Below are 12,578 nucleotides of genomic sequence, written 5' to 3' on the forward strand. Positions count from 1 at the left end.
ACTAGCTGGTTGTACTCAAGTCGATCTATCGATCGAATTGTGTACAACCAACCTGTTGAGATTTTCCTGAATGATCAGTGCCACTATAGCCAGCAACACTGATCATTGTTTTCTGTTGGCAGTGAAGGCTCCCCACTATCAGAATACAATAGGACGGTGGGAGGATTCCCCCACCCACATTGAATGGGGGAATTAACTCTTTTTTTTTTTCCAATTATACATGGCCCTTACACATTGGGAAGAATTACTTCTTTACAGATAGCTAAAAAGATCATTGGTGTCAGTGGGAACTTACAGTTGTGCTCAAAAGTTTACATCCCCTGGCAGAAATTGTGAAATTTTGGCATTGATATTGAAAATAAGACTGATCATGCCAAAAAATGCTCTTTTATTGAAGGATGATGATCATATGAAGCCATTTATTATCAAATAGTTGTTTGGCTCCTTTTTAAATCATAATAACAGAAATCACCCAAATGGCCAGCATCAAAAGTTTCCATCCCCTGGAATGTTTGGCCTTGGTACACACACAGTGACACACACACACAGTGACACACACACACAGTGACACACACACACACACACACACACACACACACACACACACACGGGTTAAAATGCCAGTTAGAGGTTAATGTCCCACATATGTGGCTTTTTAAATTGCAATTAGTGTCAATGTATAAATAGTCAATGAGTTTGTTAGCTCTTATGTGGAAGCACTGACTAGGCTAGATACTAAGCCATGGGGATCAGAAAAGAGCTGTCAAAAGTCCTGCGTAACAAGGTAATGGAACTTTATAAAGATGGAAAAGGACATATAAGGATGTCCAAAGCCTTGAATATGCCAATCAGTACTGTTAAATCACCTATTAAGAAGTGGAAAGTTCAGGGATCTCGATACCAAGCTATTGTCAGGTAGACCAAGAAAGATTGCAGCCATAACTGACAGAAGAATTGTCTGGGATTCAAAGAAAAACCCACAGACAACCTCAAAAGAAAACCAGGCTGCTCTGGAAAAAGATGGTGTGGTTGTTTTTCAGGAGTACAATACGGTGATACTTGAACAAAAAGGAGCTGTTTGGTCGAGGTGCCAGAAATAAGCTTTTACTGCACCAATGCCACACAAAAGCCCGGTTACAATATGGCCGACAACACTTTGACATGCCTAACCGGGCCTTTTTGTGTTATTGATGCAGTAAAGGCTTCTTTCTGGCACCTCGACCATGCAGGTTATTTTTGTTCAAGTGTCATCATATTGTGCTCCCTCAAAACAACCACACTGTCTTTTTCCAGAACAGCCTGTATTTTTCTTGTGGTTACCTATGGGTTTCTCTTTATATCCTGAACAATTCTTCTAGAAGTTGTGGCTGCAAGCTTTCTTGGTCTACCTGACCTTGGCTTGGTGTCAAGAGATCCCCGAACTTTCCACTTCTTAAAAGGTGATTTAACAGTACTGATTGGCATATTGTATTAGGTACACATTGCTAGTGCCAAGAAAATATCCCCCACACCATTACACCACCAGCCTGAAGCATTGATACAAGGCAGGATGGATCCATGCTTTCATGTTGTTTACACCAAATTCTAACCCTACCATCTGAATGTAGCAGCAACCTTCCCATTCTCCTCTGATCTCTGACATCAACAAGGCATTTTCGTCCACACAACTTCCACTCACTGGATATTTTCTCTTTTTTGGACCATTCTCTATAAACCCTAGAGATGTTTGTGAGTGAAAATCCCAGTAAGATCAGCAGTTTTTGAAATACTCAGACCAGCCTGTTTGGCACCAACAACCATGCCTCATTCAAAGCTACTGAAATCCTCTTTCTTCCCCATTCTGATACTCAGTTTAAACTTCAGTAAGTTGTCTTCACCATGTCTAGATGCCTAAATGCATTGAGTCGCTGCCATGTGATTGGCTGATCAGAATTTTGTGTTACCAAGCAATTGAACAGGTGTACATAATAAAGTGGTCGGTCAGTGTATACAGTATATGGACAGATAAGAACACAACAGAACAGCCAAAAGAAAATCATACTGTACTATACATATTTTATCAGATTTATTTATATAAAATAACACATCACAAATGTACACGTTAGCTACAACTAGACAGAACATCAAGTTTATTTCTCCACTTTAATTCTAGGTTCACAAATGCAGAAAATCATGTTGCAATTTAAAAAAACTATGATGAGATCTAACCTCAAAGGCATGTCATCTTTTATGTCTGAAGATTAGTTACATCATTTCTATATGAGCAATGACAATGATTTCTTTTATCTGTACATTTACCAACTGCTGCATAGTTGACATCACATGACCACCTGAGGACTGTCACCTGCCCACAGCGGAGCTATCTTCCATTGTGTGGTAGCACGGATTACTAATTTGGCAGTGAAATTTACTGACCTGTAAAAAAAAAGAAAGCCTTTATGGATTTCTGAACATTTATATATAAAAATAAAATGAAATTCACATGAACCGCAATGCCTTCCCATCAATAAAAGTAGTAGATTCGGTCGGAGTAAAAACTGTATTGAGAAATGTATTATCTGCCACTTAATGAACATTGAGGTAAATGTGGTTCACCAAAGAATGCAATAAAGTACAATTTTCAAACAATGGTGGAGTCATAACACAGTCGCTCCGCTAAATCACTGCTGGCACCGGAGTTTCAAGAGACACAGCTGGCCTTGACACAGAGTATCCATATCATTCCAAAGAGAAGACAGTTATGTTCTTAGAGCAGATTTTGTCCAGCCAAAGTGACTTGGCAGACTGGTGCTGGATTTCACTTTCTCAGCCTATACTGAGGATATTCTGCGTGATAAGATGCAGTCATGGCGCCTGTGACATACAGAAAATACCTTTTATCTATATTGACTTCACATAAGGTAAACCTGCCATAGCAAGAATGTAGAGAGGTGACAGGGCCTCTTTATGTGGATGTGCCTGACAGGTTTGGAGAGTTTCATTATTCTACAGAAGGGGCTCATGGGATGAGCCTTTGGATGTCAAACCAAATGGGAAACAAGGAATACTTCTGTTATGTAGAAGGGGAGCTGTCCACTCTTCAACCAGTCCCAGGGTAGGGACCTGCCAGAACAGTATTCTATAGAGCCCCACAGAAACCATACTACCCTTCCTGCATGTGGCGGCATCTGTAGGGTGACCCGTCCTGGCTTTACCGGTACCTGTTGACAGTCACCTGTACACCTGCTTCAGGCCTTATACCACCAGTTACCAAAGAGATACAGGGAGGGTTAGTGTTAGGGTTACAGGGAGGGTTAGTGGAAGGGTGTGTTGGGGTTACAGGAGGGCTAATGTTAGGGTGTGTTGGGGTTACAGGAGGGTTAGTGTAAGGGTGTGTTGGGGTTACAGGAGGGCTAATGTTAGGGTGTGTTGGGGTTAAAGGAGGGCTAATGTTAGGGTGTGTTGGGGTTACAGGAGGGTTAGTGGAAGGGTGTGTTGGGGTTACAGAGAGGGTTAGTGTTAGGGTTATAGGGAGGGTTAGTGTTAAGGTGTGTTGGGGTTACAGGGGGGTTAGTGTTGATCTTAGTGTTACAGGGAGGGTTAGTGTTAGGGTTACAGGGGGGGGGGGTTAGTGTTAGGGTGTGCTTGGGTTACAGGAGGGTTAGTGTTAGGGTGTGGTGGGGTTCCAGGGCGGTGTTAGGGTGTGTTGTGGTTACAGAGGGGTTAGGGTGAGGGTGTGTTGGGGTTACAGGGAGGGTTAGTGTTAGGGTGTGTTGGGGTTACAGGGAGGGTTAGTGTTAGGGTGTGTTGGGGTTACAGAGGGGTTAGGGTGAGGGTGTGTTGGGGTTACAGGGAGGGTTAGTGTTAGGGTGTGTTGGGGTTACAGGGGGGTTAGTATTGATCTTAGTATTACGGGGAGGGTTAGTGTTAGGGTTATAGGGAGGATTAGTGTTAGGGTTATAGGGAGGGTTAGTGTAAGGATGTGTTGGGGTTACAGGAGGGGTAGTGTTGGGGTTACAGGGGGATTAGTGTTGATCTTAGTGTTACAGGGAGGGTTAGTGTTAGGGTGTGCTGGGGTTACAGGAGGGTATTGGGGTGTGTTGTGGTTACAGGGGGGTTAGTGTTAGGGTCTGTTGGGGTTACAAGGGGGTTAGTGTTAGGGTCTGTTGGGGTTACAGGGGGGTTAGTGTTAGGGTGTGTTGGGGTTACAGGAGGGTTAGTGAGTCACATGCCTGATGAAGGGGTCCTGCGAGACTCCGAAACGTTGCCTTGCTGTAACTATGTGATGGTTTATTAAAACCTTTGGACTCACATTGGTGATCCTCGGTGTGCTGGTGACATTTTTTCCTTGTTCACACAGACCGTCTCCAAGTCCAAAATCACACAGATTTACTCTCATCACAGTATTGTTTGGTTGCTCCCCAGTCTGTCCTGCACAGCAAACTGGTTCCAGGTTGGAGCATTCTCCCTAAGCAGCCTGGGAGTTTTATAGAGCCCAGAGCTCCTAACCTGCTACAGCTGAGCTCATTAAATCATCAGTGAGCTAAACAGGCTCACTACACAGCACAAAGGAGAGACAGTCAGTGTAGAGCATGAATCTGGGACAAATATACCTCCCATCCTGGACACATCCCCTAGTTCTTCCTGGCTTTCTGTCACAAGTATATGTTGTCTTTAGAGATGAGCGAATCGAAGTATCCGAAGTGGAATTCGAGTCGAATTTCGGAAAAATTTCGATTCGTGCCGAATCCGAAAAACAGCCTAATTCGGACGCGCGAATCGAAATTTTTCCGAAAATGGCGGCTGACATGTGCGGCGACGGAGCGGGGATGTCGGGGAAGGCGCGCAGACAAGGCGCGCTGCCCCATAATGCATTCCTCAACGACATGTGATCGCATCAGCCAATCAGCAGCCAGCCAGCCAGCACTGTGTAATGGTCGAGGTATATATAGCGGCCATTTTGGAAATCTTCATTTGCCTGCAGTCATTGAACAGAGGCAGACCGCTCTGTACTAGGGACAGGGACAGAGTTAGGGCCACAGAAACAATACTTGGGGACAGAGAGAAGTTACTTAGGGACAGAGAACCATTACTCAGGGACACAGACTTGTTAATGAGGGCCACAGAATCGTTCTTTAGGGACAAAGAAACGCTAGTTAGGGCCACAGAATTCATACTCAGGGACAGACAGAATTGTTACTCAGTGCCAGAGAATTGTTACTTAGGGCCACAGAAACGTTATTAGGGCCACAGAATTTTTACTCAGGGACAGACAGAATTGTTACTGAGTGCCAGAGAATTGTTACTCAGGGACAGACAGAATTGTTACTGAGTGCCAGAGAATTCTTACTCAGGGCCACAGAATTCATTCTCAGGGACAGACAGAATTGTTACTCAGGGACAGACAGAATTGTTACTGAGTGCCAGAGAATTGTTACTCAGGGACAGACAGAATTGTTACTGAGTGCCAGAGAATTGTTACTCAGGGACAGACAGAATTGTTACTGAGTGCCAGAGAATTGTTACTCTCACAGACACAAAATTGTTACTTGCACAGACACAGAATTGTTACTTGCACAGACACACAATTGTTACTCAGGGCCACAGAATTCATACTCAGGGACAGACAGAATTGTTACTGAGTGCCAGAGAATTCTTACTCAGGTCCACAGAATTCATACTCAGGGACAGACAGAATTGTTACTCAGGGACAGACAGAATTGTTACTGAGTGCCAGAGAATTGTTACTCAGGGACAGACAGAATTGTTACTGAGTGCCAGAGAATTGTTACTCTCACAGACACAAAATTGTTACTTGCACAGACACAGAATTGTTACTTGCACAGACACACAATTGTTACTCAGGGCCACAGAATTCATACTCAGGGACAGACAGAATTGTTACTGAGTGCCAGAGAATTGTTACTCAGGGACAGACAGAATTGTTACTGAGTGCCAGAGAATTGTTACTCTCACAGACACAAAATTGTTACTTGCACAGACACAGAATTGTTACTTGCACAGACACACAATTGTTACTGAGTGCCAGAGAATTGTTACTCAGGGACAGACAGAATTGTTACTGAGTGCCAGAGAATTGTTACTCAGGGACAGACAGAATTGTTACTGAGTGCCAGAGAATTGTTACTCAGGGACAGACAGAATTGTTACTGAGTGCCAGAGAATTGTTACTCTCACAGACACAAAATTGTTACTTGCACAGACACAGAATTGTTACTCGCACAGAGACAGAATTGTTACTCAGGGCCACAGAATTCATACTCAGGGACAGACAGAATTGTTACTGAGTGCCAGAGAATTGTTACTCAGGGACAGACAGAATTGTTACTGAGTGCCAGAGAATTGTTACTCTCACAGACACAAAATTGTTACTTGCACAGACACAGAATTGTTACTTGCACAGACACACAATTGTTACTGAGTGCCAGAGAATTGTTACTCAGGGACAGACAGAATTGTTACTGAGTGCCAGAGAATTGTTACTCAGGGACAGACAGAATTGTTACTGAGTGCCAGAGAATTGTTACTCTCACAGACACAAAATTGTTACTTGCACAGACACAGAATTGTTACTCGCACAGAGACAGAATTGTTACTCAGGGCCACAGAATTCATACTCAGGGACAGACAGAATTGTTACTGAGTGCCAGAGAATTGTTACTCAGGGAAGACAGAATTGTTACTGAGTGCCATAGAATTGTTACTCAGGGACAGACAGAATTGTTACTGAGTGCCAGAGAATTGTTACTCTCACAGACACAAAATTGTTACTTGCACAGACACAGAATTGTTACTCGCACAGAGACAGAATTGTTACTCAGGGCCACAGAATTCATACTCAGGGACAGACAGAATTGTTACTGAGTGCCAGAGAATTGTTACTCAGGGACAGACAGAATTGTTACTGAGTGCCAGAGAATTGTTACTCTCACAGACACAAAATTGTTACTTGCACAGACACAGAATTGTTACTTGCACAGACACACAATTGTTACTGAGTGCCAGAGAATTGTTACTCAGGGACAGACAGAATTGTTACTGAGTGCCAGAGAATTGTTACTCAGGGACAGACAGAATTGTTACTGAGTGCCAGAGAATTGTTACTCAGGGACAGACAGAATTGTTACTGAGTGCCAGAGAATTGTTACTCTCACAGACACAAAATTGTTACTTGCACAGACACAGAATTGTTACTCGCACAGAGACAGAATTGTTACTCAGGGCCACAGAATTCATACTCAGGGACAGACAGAATTGTTACTGAGTGCCAGAGAATTGTTACTCAGGGACAGACAGAATTGTTACTGAGTGCCAGAGAATTGTTACTCTCACAGACACAAAATTGTTACTTGCACAGACACAGAATTGTTACTTGCACAGACACACAATTGTTACTGAGTGCCAGAGAATTGTTACTCAGGGACAGACAGAATTGTTACTGAGTGCCAGAGAATTGTTACTCAGGGACAGACAGAATTGTTACTGAGTGCCAGAGAATTGTTACTCAGGGACAGACAGAATTGTTACTGAGTGCCAGAGAATTGTTACTCTCACAGACACAAAATTGTTACTTGCACAGACACAGAATTGTTACTCGCACAGAGACAGAATTGTTACTCAGGGCCACAGAATTCATACTCAGGGACAGACAGAATTGTTACTGAGTGCCAGAGAATTGTTACTCAGGGACAGACAGAATTGTTACTGAGTGCCAGAGAATTGTTACTCTCACAGACACAAAATTGTTACTTGCACAGACACAGAATTGTTACTTGCACAGACACACAATTGTTACTGAGTGCCAGAGAATTGTTACTCAGGGACAGACAGAATTGTTACTGAGTGCCAGAGAATTGTTACTCAGGGACAGACAGAATTGTTACTGAGTGCCAGAGAATTGTTACTCAGGGACAGACAGAATTGTTACTGAGTGCCAGAGAATTGTTACTCTCACAGACACAAAATTGTTACTTGCACAGACACAGAATTGTTACTCGCACAGAGACAGAATTGTTACTCAGGGCCACAGAATTCATACTCAGGGACAGACAGAATTGTTACTGAGTGCCAGAGAATTGTTACTCAGGGACAGACAGAATTGTTACTGAGTGCCAGAGAATTGTTACTCTCACAGACACAAAATTGTTACTTGCACAGACACAGAATTGTTACTTGCACAGACACACAATTGTTACTCAGGGCCACAGAATTCATACTCAGGGACAGACAGAATTGTTACTGAGTGCCAGAGAATTCTTACTCAGGGCCACAGAATTCATACTCAGGGACAGACAGAATTGTTACTCAGGGACAGACAGAATTGTTACTGAGTGCCAGAGAATTGTTACTCAGGGACAGACAGAATTGTTACTGAGTGCCAGAGAATTGTTACTCTCACAGACACAAAATTGTTACTTGCACAGACACAGAATTGTTACTTGCACAGACACACAATTGTTACTCAGGGCCACAGAATTCATACTCAGGGACAGACAGAATTGTTACTGAGTGCCAGAGAATTGTTACTCAGGGACACCTAATCGTTGAATTAAATAGTATGTCAGACAACATGCAGAGGAGTGGCAGAGGAGGCAATGTTTTAGGAGCGAGCAGACGTGGCAGCAGAGGAAGGGGTCGAGGCAGCAGTATTCGCAGCCAGAGGCCAGTGCTCCCGGTGTCATCCAGCGGTCGTGTCTCCACCGACAACCCTGCCGTCATTGATTGGTTGGCTCGGTCGTCTTCCTCTTCCCAGGTCACCTCTGACACCTACAGCCAACGGTCGGTGGGTACGTCAGACACAACCGTTAGTTGGCATGGCCCGGGACCAAGCCCACTGAAATCACGTGTCCTCTACCTGCCCCTGTCCTTTGCTGTTCCCTCACCAAGCGAAGTATCGCATGCTGTGGGCTCAGCCCCACTGTACAGTGAGGAAGAGCTAACAGAGGGCGGTCAGGAACGGGGGGAGACATCGGCCTTTTCAGCAGCCAAGCGAACAAGTACTGGCGAGGAGAGTGGCTCGGTAGCCGGTCTAGAGACAGGTCTGTCTCCTGACCCAGACGCAGCCGAGGGGGCTAGTAGTGAGGCGGAGACCCTACTTGATGATGAGGAGGTTGATCGCACTTGGCAGCCTCGTCGTCATCAGGCAATTTCTTCCGCATCATCAGGAGAAGAGGGTGGCAGCTTGGCAGCGAGCAAAACAGTCGGTGGGTTGCCCAGGAGACAGCAGCAGGGTCGCATCAGTGTCAGTGGAGCCAAACGTCCACGGAGTAGAGCACCAGCTCCACTGCAGCCTACCACCACGGCCAGTAGTGGTGCCGGTGCGCACGGAGGAAGTAGCAGTCAGCCAGTGAAGAGTAGCGGGGGCAAAGTTTCCTACTCGGTGGTGTGGCAATTTTTCCTCAAGCCGCCCGAGGAAGTAAACGTAGCCGTATGTCGACTATGTGGCCAGAAATGCAAGCGTGGCCAGGGGGCCCATGTTGGGACTACAGCGTTGCGTCAGCATATGCAGCGTCACCATTCGGTGGCCTGGGAAAACCGTGATAAACATACGGCGGTTCTGCCTGCCCCAGCCCCCGCTCCATCACCCGCTCCGTTACTTGCTCCGTCACCCGACGTCGTCAATCGCCCTCTATCAGCCAGTCAAGGCTCCAACACCTCTGCTGAGGGGAGTTGTCGCTCATTGGCATCTTCCGCTCGTTCAGATGCTCCTTCTCCTGCTACTCCTCTTCTCGGATTCCGTCAACAGTCTTTCTTGGAATCCGTATCCAAGAGACAACAGTTTGCGAGCACGCACCCGACGGTGCAAAAGCTGAACGTCCTCCTGTCCAAGTTGCTGGTGCTGCAGTCCCTCCCTTTCCAACTGGTGGACTCAGCACCTTTCCGAGAAATGATGGCTTGTGCCGCGCCGCGGTGGAGAGTGCCAAGCCGTCATTTCTTTGCCCAAAAGGCAGTGCCAGCCCTGCATTCACATGTAGAAGAGATGGTGGGCCAGTCTTTGAGCATGTCGGTCTCTGCCAAAGTGCACGGCAGCGCCGACGTGTGGAGCTGTAACTACGGTCAGGGACAGTACATGTCATTTACGGCCCACTGGGTGAACGTGGTGCCGGCACAGCCGCACCAGCAACTTGGACAGGTCACGACGCTTTTGCCTCCACGTTTGCACGTCCTTGGTCCAGCAAGCATGTCCGCCTCTACCACCTCTTTTTCCGCCGTGTCCTCAGCCGCCACCCCCGTGCCAAGTCCCATTACCCGACCGGCATATCACATGTGCAGGGCGCAACGGTGTCACGCTGTGCTGCACCTGGTATGCCTTGGCGAACGTAGTCACACAGGGGAGGAACTGCTGAGTGTAATGAACAGAGAAATCGACAGATGGCTGTCTCCGCGCAAACTAAAAATCGGAACCATGTTGACTGACAACGGAAAGAACATGGTGTCTGCTCTGCGTCAAGGAAGGTTGTGCCATGCGCCATGCATGGCTCACGTGTTCAATCTGGTTGTCAAGCGGTTCCTAAAATCCACCATCCCACTGCAAGACATCCTTAAAATGTCACGTAAACTGTGCATGCATTTCAGCCATTCCTACACCGCAAAGAACACCCTCATTGAGCTGCAGCGGCAGAACGGAATTCCACAGCATCGCCTGATCTGCGACGTTGCAACAAGGTGGAATTCAACCCTACACATGTTAGACCGCCTTTACGAGCAGCGAAAGGCCATCACCGATTTCCTGATGTTACAAGCGGATAAAGGTACTCCCCTGTGTAACTTAGATGTCAGCCATTGGCAGCTCATGCGTGACACCTGCCGCTTGCTCAGGCCCTTTGAGGAGGCCACGCTATTCGTGAGTCGGCAGGACTATGGGATGAACGACGTCATTCCTCTGTTGCACGTCCTGGAACAAATGCTGTTAACAATGGCTGGTCAGGGTGCGGTAGACGTGGCGCACAGATCTCAACGCCACATGACCCCTGTGGGGGCAGGACAGGAAGAAGAGGAGGAGGTAGAGGAGGACATTTGTGCTCAGGAATTATTGAGTGAAATGGGTGGTTTTTCCACTCAGCGGACAGGAGTGGAGGAGCAGGAGCATCTGGTAGAGGAGGAGGAGGAGGAGACAGAGGACCCAGACGCACCGTGGCAGTATGCTGTGGAGATGGAGGCAGGGAGTCCCTCGCATTCCTTGGCACAAATGGCCCATAGCATGCTCGGTTGCTTGCGTAGCGACAGCCGAATAATAACCATCAGACAGAGGGATGACTTTTGGCTGTCCACCTTGTTGGACCCTCGCTACCGGTCCAAAATGGTGGCCTTTTTCACACCTGCTGAGAGGGAGGCCAAAATTACGTACTATAAAAACCACCTATGTAGTCAGTTGGTCTCTGCCTTTGTGCGCCAACGTCCATCCTCAGACACTGTGGGCCCTGTGCGCTCGCGTTCCGCTGGCATGGCAGCAGGGGAGGGGTGGGGTGGTAGGAGCAGTGGCAGCTCCACCAGCAGCGGCTGCCTCAGTCTGCAGTCGATGATGAGTAGCTTTCTTCACCAGCGCAGTGAGGAAACTACTAACCAGCCGCAGCAGCAGCAGCAGCATCAGGTGGACCTGGAGCAGGAGCTCAAACAACAGGCTTGGGCCTACTTGGACAGCACCCTGCCAACCGAGGTAGACAATCCCCTTGACTACTGGGCAACGAAACTTGACCTTTGGCCCCAACTAGCTGAATTTGCCCTTGAAAGGCTGTCATGCCCGGCCAGTAGCGTGGCATCGGAGCGCGTGTTTAGTGCGGCAGGAGGTATTGTAACTCCGCGGAGGACACGACTGTCCACCCAAAGTGTGGAGAGACTCACGTTTGTGAAAATGAATCAGGCGTGGATTAGTCTGGATTTCAAACCACCAGTTCCTGACACAACTGACTAAATCCGCCATGAATCATGCCTCAAACATGTGCCACTTTCAGGTCTCCTCACACTGCTGGTGTGTTGAATTTTTTGACATAGGGTGCTGGCAGATTACGGGCCTCCTATAGCTGCTGCCAGGCCCCTAATCTGCCATAGGCCCCTATATACCGCCTCCTCCTGCTGCTGCCAGGTCCAGAGTCTCTCATGGGTCCCTGTACGGCCTCCCATTGCTGCTGTCTCCATCGCCACACTCTGCTGCCATGTGCCACTTTCAGGTCTCTTCACACTGCTGGTGTGTTAAATTTTTTGACATAGGGTGCAGGCAGATTACGGGCCTCACATAGCTGCTGCCAGGCCCCTAATCTGCCATGGGCCCCTATATACCACCTCCTCCTGCTGCTGCCAGGTCCAGAGTCTCTCATGGGTCCCTGTACGGCCTCCCATTGCTGCTGTCTCCATCGCCACACTCTGCTGCCATGTGCCACTTTCAGGTCTCTTCACACTGCTGGTGTGTAAAATTTTTTGACATAGGGTGCTGCAAGATAACGGGCCTCACATAGCTGCTGCCAGGCCCCTAATCTGCCATGGGCCCCAATATACCGCCTCCTCATGCTGCTGCCAGGTCCAGAGTCTCTCATGGGTCCCTGTACGGCCTCCCATTGCTGCTGTCTCCATCGCCACACTCT

At 47.3% G+C, this 12,578-nt stretch overlaps 1 long non-coding RNA gene across 3 annotated transcripts in view; it reads right to left on the reverse strand.

Moving 5' to 3' along the window:
- The window catches only part of LOC149462064 (uncharacterized), a 443,072-nt gene that overhangs the window by 224,214 nt on the left and 206,280 nt on the right, over nucleotides 1–12,578 (reverse strand). The window lies entirely within an intron of this gene.

Source organism: Staurois parvus, unplaced genomic scaffold, assembly GCF_062004578.1.
Source record: "Staurois parvus isolate SC_StPar_1 unplaced genomic scaffold, SC_StPar_1.0 ptg000187l, whole genome shotgun sequence".
Classification (NCBI taxonomy): Eukaryota; Metazoa; Chordata; class Amphibia; order Anura; family Ranidae; genus Staurois; species Staurois parvus.